Source organism: Camellia sinensis, chromosome 6 (assembly GCF_055761805.1).
Source record: "Camellia sinensis isolate YWXY chromosome 6, ASM5576180v1, whole genome shotgun sequence".
Lineage (NCBI taxonomy): Eukaryota > Viridiplantae > Streptophyta > Magnoliopsida > Ericales > Theaceae > Camellia > Camellia sinensis.
This window is the reverse complement of record NC_138966.1, coordinates 41,108,216-41,114,139: the sequence shown is the minus strand read 5'-3', so window position 1 is coordinate 41,114,139 and position 5,924 is coordinate 41,108,216. Positions and strand designations below refer to the sequence as shown.

Genomic DNA, 5,924 nt, shown 5'->3' with positions numbered 1-5,924 from the left:
ATTCTCAAATCATATTTAAAAAACTCTATCAAGCACTATTTACAATTTTATTTTTTTATTTTTTCATACATACCATTCAGTGTGTTTGGTTTGAGTTTTTTGGATTAAGTTTTTTGAAAATTGACTTTTTAATTTTCGTGTTTTTTTTTATTTTTAGTGAATATTTTTTAAATTTTAAACATTTTTTTACTTTTTTTAGATGCGCCTTATTTAGATATATCTAAAAAGTAAAAAAATTGTGAATAAATATTTTAAAAAATTAATAAATACATAAAAATATAAAAAATATACTGAATTCTTGTATTTTTTTTTTATATTTTTGGTATTTAGTTAATTTTTAAAAGATTTTTTTAATATTTTTTTTACTTTTTAAATGTATTTAGTTAATTTTTAAAAAATGTGAGATGTGTAATGTTCTACTGGTTGTCAATCGACCTTTGCCATGTCAGGTGCGCTTGCTTGGCAGGTCAAAAAAAAAACCCTAATAAAAAGTTTGTTTTTGTGTTTGAGGGGGAGATGGTACGGGGTTTTGCCCGGCTCTCCCCTTCTTGTGTGTTGCGTCTTTTTTTTCTTGATTTTGTCCTCCCCAATTCTCTCTCCAATCCAATCAGTTGTTCATCGTGTCTTTATTTGTCTCTCGAATGGATGATTTTACATCGATTCGAAACAAATAGGGACATCAACACGCCAACTATTTGTATTCATCAAGCAAGCAAACGCAAGGATGGGATTAGCACATCATGACTATTCAGTCCAAGAGGTACAAACAAACAATTTCCTTTAATTTATTTTGGCACTAATTATTGCATGAGTTGTTAATTAGGGGAAATTATGCATCGAGTAATGCTAGAGGCACCAAATAATTTATCAACAAAATGTTTTATTGTTGACGTTGGCGTGTAGGGTAAAACATTTGGTAGATTATTTTGGCAGTTTCATTAAATTATTACCGATTTATGAAAAGTTCATATTTTTAAGTATTAATATTTATGAAGTTCAGTTTTTAAAACCACCCCTGAAATGAAATTTCCCTATTAATTAAGCTTATTGCATAAAATCAGCACTAAATTCGAGCATGTCTGAATCTACCATCTCACTTGGAAAGCTAATCTTTATTCTCAAAATTTAATCAATAAGTTTGTTTCTGGTTACAAAATTGTTGATGGTTTACATTTTTCAATTATAAAATCCAAGTAATATCTAACATAAGCCCAAAATTGTAAGCCCAAAATTGTTGATTTGTTGAAGAGAAAATTTTATAATACACCATATGCCCAATTATGATTTTGTGGTCTTCTGGTTACCTCCTATGTTATAACTTGGTCATGACTGGTGTTTATGACCTGTTGTGATTAAGAAAATGATATAGATGTCCATTGGGTACCTATTTTCTAGATGCAATGTGTGGAAGAGATGATTGGCAGTGATTAGACACTGTGGTGGTTATGATTTACAATGATTATTATTTTGGTTATTATCGAAAATGACTCTGGATATATTTTTATGTGGTGTTTGGCTGTGACATTATTTTTCTGAAGTTATGGTTGAAAAGGATTTAGTTATGACATTTAAGCCTTGGTTGCCATAATTTTAAAAAGTTAAAAAGTTGGAAAATCACTATCTTATTTAAGTCATATCATTTTATTTTAGTTACATTACTTTTCTATTACATTATTTTAAATTCAATTCATACATAATACATATTTAATTCATATTTCATAAAAAGTTAAAAAATACATTTATTTAGATCATTCTAAACAATCTTTTATGGTAATATAAAAATGTGTATATTGTAAGGGTCTGTATTCTAGAATGACCCCATTGTAAGTACACTTAACATTGTAGATGGTTCAAATGTCAAAGATTGTTGGTTCAGATAGTGTAATTGTGCACATAATGTAATTCTAGAGAGGTTCAGTTGTACTGTGATGATGTGCATGGGCTGGTTTATATTTGTGTTTTGGGTTAGGGTTTGGGTTGGAATGTGTGGTGGTTTGGATGGTTGGTCCCTTACGGGTAATTGTAATTTAGTAAAAATGTCAATTGTAAATGTAATTTAGTAAAAATGTCAATTGTAAACCAGTATAAAGCTCAAGGGTTGGTGGTGGCTGCATGTTGTGACTTTAAATCTCAGATGTGGGTTCATGGATTTTGTTTTCAGTGTTGCGCAGAGTAAAGATTCTTGATTCTGCTGTGCTAGCTGGAGAGAGGTTGAATTTTATTTGAAGGAATAAATTCAGTGTTGCGCAGAGTAAAGATTCTTGACTCTGCTGTGCTAGCTGGAGAGAGGTTGAATTTTATTTGAAGGAATAAATTCATGCCTTGCAAAAAAGGAATTCGTTTTTTTTTTTTTCTTTTTTTGGGGGGGGGGGGGTCATGTTGGTGCATAGGAGATGGTACTTTCTTTTGTGGTGAACTCAAAAATTTTTTTGCTATTTATTTCGTGCTGTGCAGTTTTTCTAGTTAATGTGACAGATTTTGAATTGCATTGGCTCTGACTTTGGGGTTGAGCATGTCTAATTCAAATCTTGATTCTTCCAGTGTAGATTTTGTGGTGTTCACTATTTTTTGGCAGATGTTGGAGTCCTTAATACTAGTATTTCTTGAGGGTATGTGTGAACTCTATTGTTGAAAATTGTCACATTGATTGTAGAGAATAAATTGTTTGTAGTTTTATACACTGAACTAGCTGGACAGTTACTATCTGATATTGCAAATTGCAATTTTTGCTATAATGATTTTTATTTTTTAATTTTACCCCAGGGTGTTGTAGGAAGTATAGCGTGCAGTTCAACATTGTATATCTGCTTGTGTTTGCCATTTGTTGTATTTACTTCATATGTTGCGGTGCTGATCCCCACGAGGCTTGAGTTGGAAGTGTTATTGGATCATCTCACGTGTGAGATAGATTTCTAGAGTTTGCTTCTGACACGCCGTGTCTGCTAAAGTATCGCAATGCCACAATGAGGTATTTCTTTACTCAACAAGAATTAGGAATCTGTCTGGTCTTTGTAATTGTTTTGGATAAAAATTTGAGTAGGTATTTGTGTAGAGAAAGAGGGGTAGGTAAAGGTAATACTAAAAAATTTTAGGTTCTACCTGATTTGGTTTTCTTTCTTTATTTCTCTACACGAAATTTTTTTACAAATAATAGATCTAAACGAACTTTAATGCTATCTTTGGTAAAAAAAATATTTTTGATATCACCTGCTTTAACGGAGAGTTTTGGCTTTTCATCAAATCACTTGACGATCAGGATGTCAGTGTAAAATTTTTACAAAATTTTGTTGAGGTGGTCACAGGAGGATATCCGGTGGTAAAAATATAACGGCAATGAACGGTGATTTGATGAAAGACAAAGTATTCTCAGATTGGTCAAACATTTTTTATTATAGTTTTGGTTTTTTCAATTTGATATCTGTTTTATGAAGTCATTGGAGTAGAAAAAATGGATATTTTCTATCAAATTTGAATTTGGTGATGTATTTAGTACACAGTTAGAGATGGACTTATAAATATTCTTTGGAGATGGCCTTATGAATCATTTTTTAATGATGACTATCTGTTGTGTTAATGATAGGGGTCCTTACGGATGAGTTTTAATAAGTGGATTTATTGGTTTTATGAGAAAAATTTGTTATAAAAAAGTAGTTAATTGTAAGTTTTAGCGATAATTTATAAAAATCATAATAAAAAAAAGTTACTAATTGTCAATTTTCAGAGATAGAAAAAAATTATTTTTAGTGACAATTTTATTAAGACTTATTTTTAATAGAAAATTGCTAACTCTTTCAATTATGGTGGAACCCTTTTATTATTTTATTTAGCATCGGTGACAGTGAGGTGTGAGAATTGCTAACTTTTTAGCAAATTATTTATTAAATTATGAGAACATTATCATTTTACTTAGTTTTGTAGCTGGTTGTTGAAGCTATTGTGGTTAGTGCCGCGATTTTATTTTTTTATATTATGTATATATACATACCATATTATGTATATATACATACCATGTGATTTACGTCCTGATAGGCATAATAACCAAATACCCTATTGGAAGGCTAAATTTGTTGATGGCCTTCCACTCTTCATGATGCTAACAAAACAACTAGCCCCATCCAATTCAGTAAAATTGTTATCCGCAATATTATGCCCATTTCTATATGGGGCATCCATCCGCATATCATTCGTGACATTGACTTGCGTAATAAACAAACTAAATACAGTTACTGGGATTATGTTGATGCATTTACCCAGGTTTTCTATTACCAGAATCCCATGAAGAATCATTCTTGGTTTATCCGTATTTGCCCCGATGTCCTTCAAAATGATGTCCCTAATTGGTTCCTCGTTTGGTGGGATAAATTTGGACTTTCATTGGATATTTTACCAGAACCCATTAGAACTGCATTCAATGAATGGAATATTGCTTATTCTCGAGCATATTCCTATTTGAATAAAAACAGAGATCTTTCTATCAGTAAGTCAATAGTCCATTTTACTATTCGCTTTGGTATGGATATGGAAATGGGACTTCGCTTGTGATTACCAGAATAAGGTTCACCGCCTTAAAAGAATCTTTTTTGTAAAATGGTGGGATAAGGGCATGAACCCTAATTTAACAGAAACTGTCCAGAAAATACAACAGCATACCCAAACATGCTGGGAGTCTGTCAAGTAGCCTGCTTTACCTGCTCCATCACCAGCATTATCTAGTAATCATTTTCTCCAAATTCAAAAGGAATTAAAACAGTAATTTCCTCATCTTTCAGAACATGAATTAGTAATCAAAAGTATGGATTTTCTGAAAGAACAGTTCCTCCAAACAGTTAGCCAAGAAGATGATGCTTCCATGAGATCAGGTACCAGTCAGACTGCATCAGAACCAGAGAATGATCCAGCCGAATACGTGTTGATAGGAGAGTCACAGCTTCCAGAAGAAGATGAGCCCAACCTTGGTGACTTTTGGTACTCACTAACAGCTGTAATTGCAGAAAGAATGACTAAAGGTAAAGGCAAGGGTCCAGAGCATTAATTGTGTCAAGTGTCGGCACTACCAGACAAACAACTTTAGGAAAAGAAGATGCCCTTTACCAGTCAAAAGGAAATTTTTGCTCCACTTTTCGACAAAGCTGAAGATAAGGATAAGGATAAGGTGTATCCGTCGATCCAGTCAGTAACAGACACCTATCCATTTGTTCAATTCTCTCTTATCTTCCTTGTATTATAAATAGGGATGGTCTCACCCTTGTTGAGACAGACTGTATTTTATGTTTACAATTTCTCCTCTCTCTTGTAATCCTTCCAACCCCCTCTTGTAAAATAGTAGTACTTCCTCCATTAATAATATCAAGCTTTTGTGTGCACTCTCCATGGTTGTAAGTATGCATGCTCTCTGTTAATACTTTAGAACAGTTATTATCTTTTCTGTTGTTGGCAACAACAGAAAAATTATTATCTTAATACACTTGTAGATTATTATACTCAACCGTATATATCTGAGCGTATATCAAAGTGTAATCGGCATATAGCAGAATTACAGACTCTGATTAACGAACAGATAGTTGCGTGGGCGGCCAGAAGGTCTCCACCTCCTCAACAGTAAACTAATGGGATCATATATGTTGTAATTTATTGTGTTTATCTACATATTATGCATATGACTATTCTTGGGTTTGTGCTAATGTAAGGTTAATTAATTGTGAAGGCTAGTGGGACGTCACCCAAGTCGCGGAGGGTTAGGTCGTATAGCAAGGATTGCATGTTGACCATCTACACCTGTAAGTCGTTGACTGCTAGCCCAAAACCTTTAGTGAGCACCTTAGTTGGTATCAGAGCCATGTTTAATTATATACATAATATGGTTATAAACTCAATAAATTAGGCATATATGATCATAATACATCCATGGCAGAAATTACTAATGA

At 32.6% G+C, this 5,924-nt stretch overlaps 2 long non-coding RNA genes across 2 annotated transcripts; both read left to right on the top strand.

Annotated features, from left to right (window-relative positions):
- Positions 1 to 383: 383 nt before the first annotated feature.
- Positions 384 to 5,363, top strand: LOC145792627 (uncharacterized). The gene is made up of 3 exons (XR_014332240.1): positions 384 to 760; positions 2,764 to 2,968; positions 4,770 to 5,363. It is a non-coding gene; the product is annotated as an uncharacterized LOC145792627 (long non-coding RNA).
- Positions 2,098 to 2,332, top strand: LOC145792628 (uncharacterized). Its single transcript, XR_014332241.1, has 2 exons — positions 2,098 to 2,210; positions 2,290 to 2,332. It is a non-coding gene; the product is annotated as an uncharacterized LOC145792628 (long non-coding RNA).
- Positions 5,364 to 5,924: the final 561 nt, after the last annotated feature.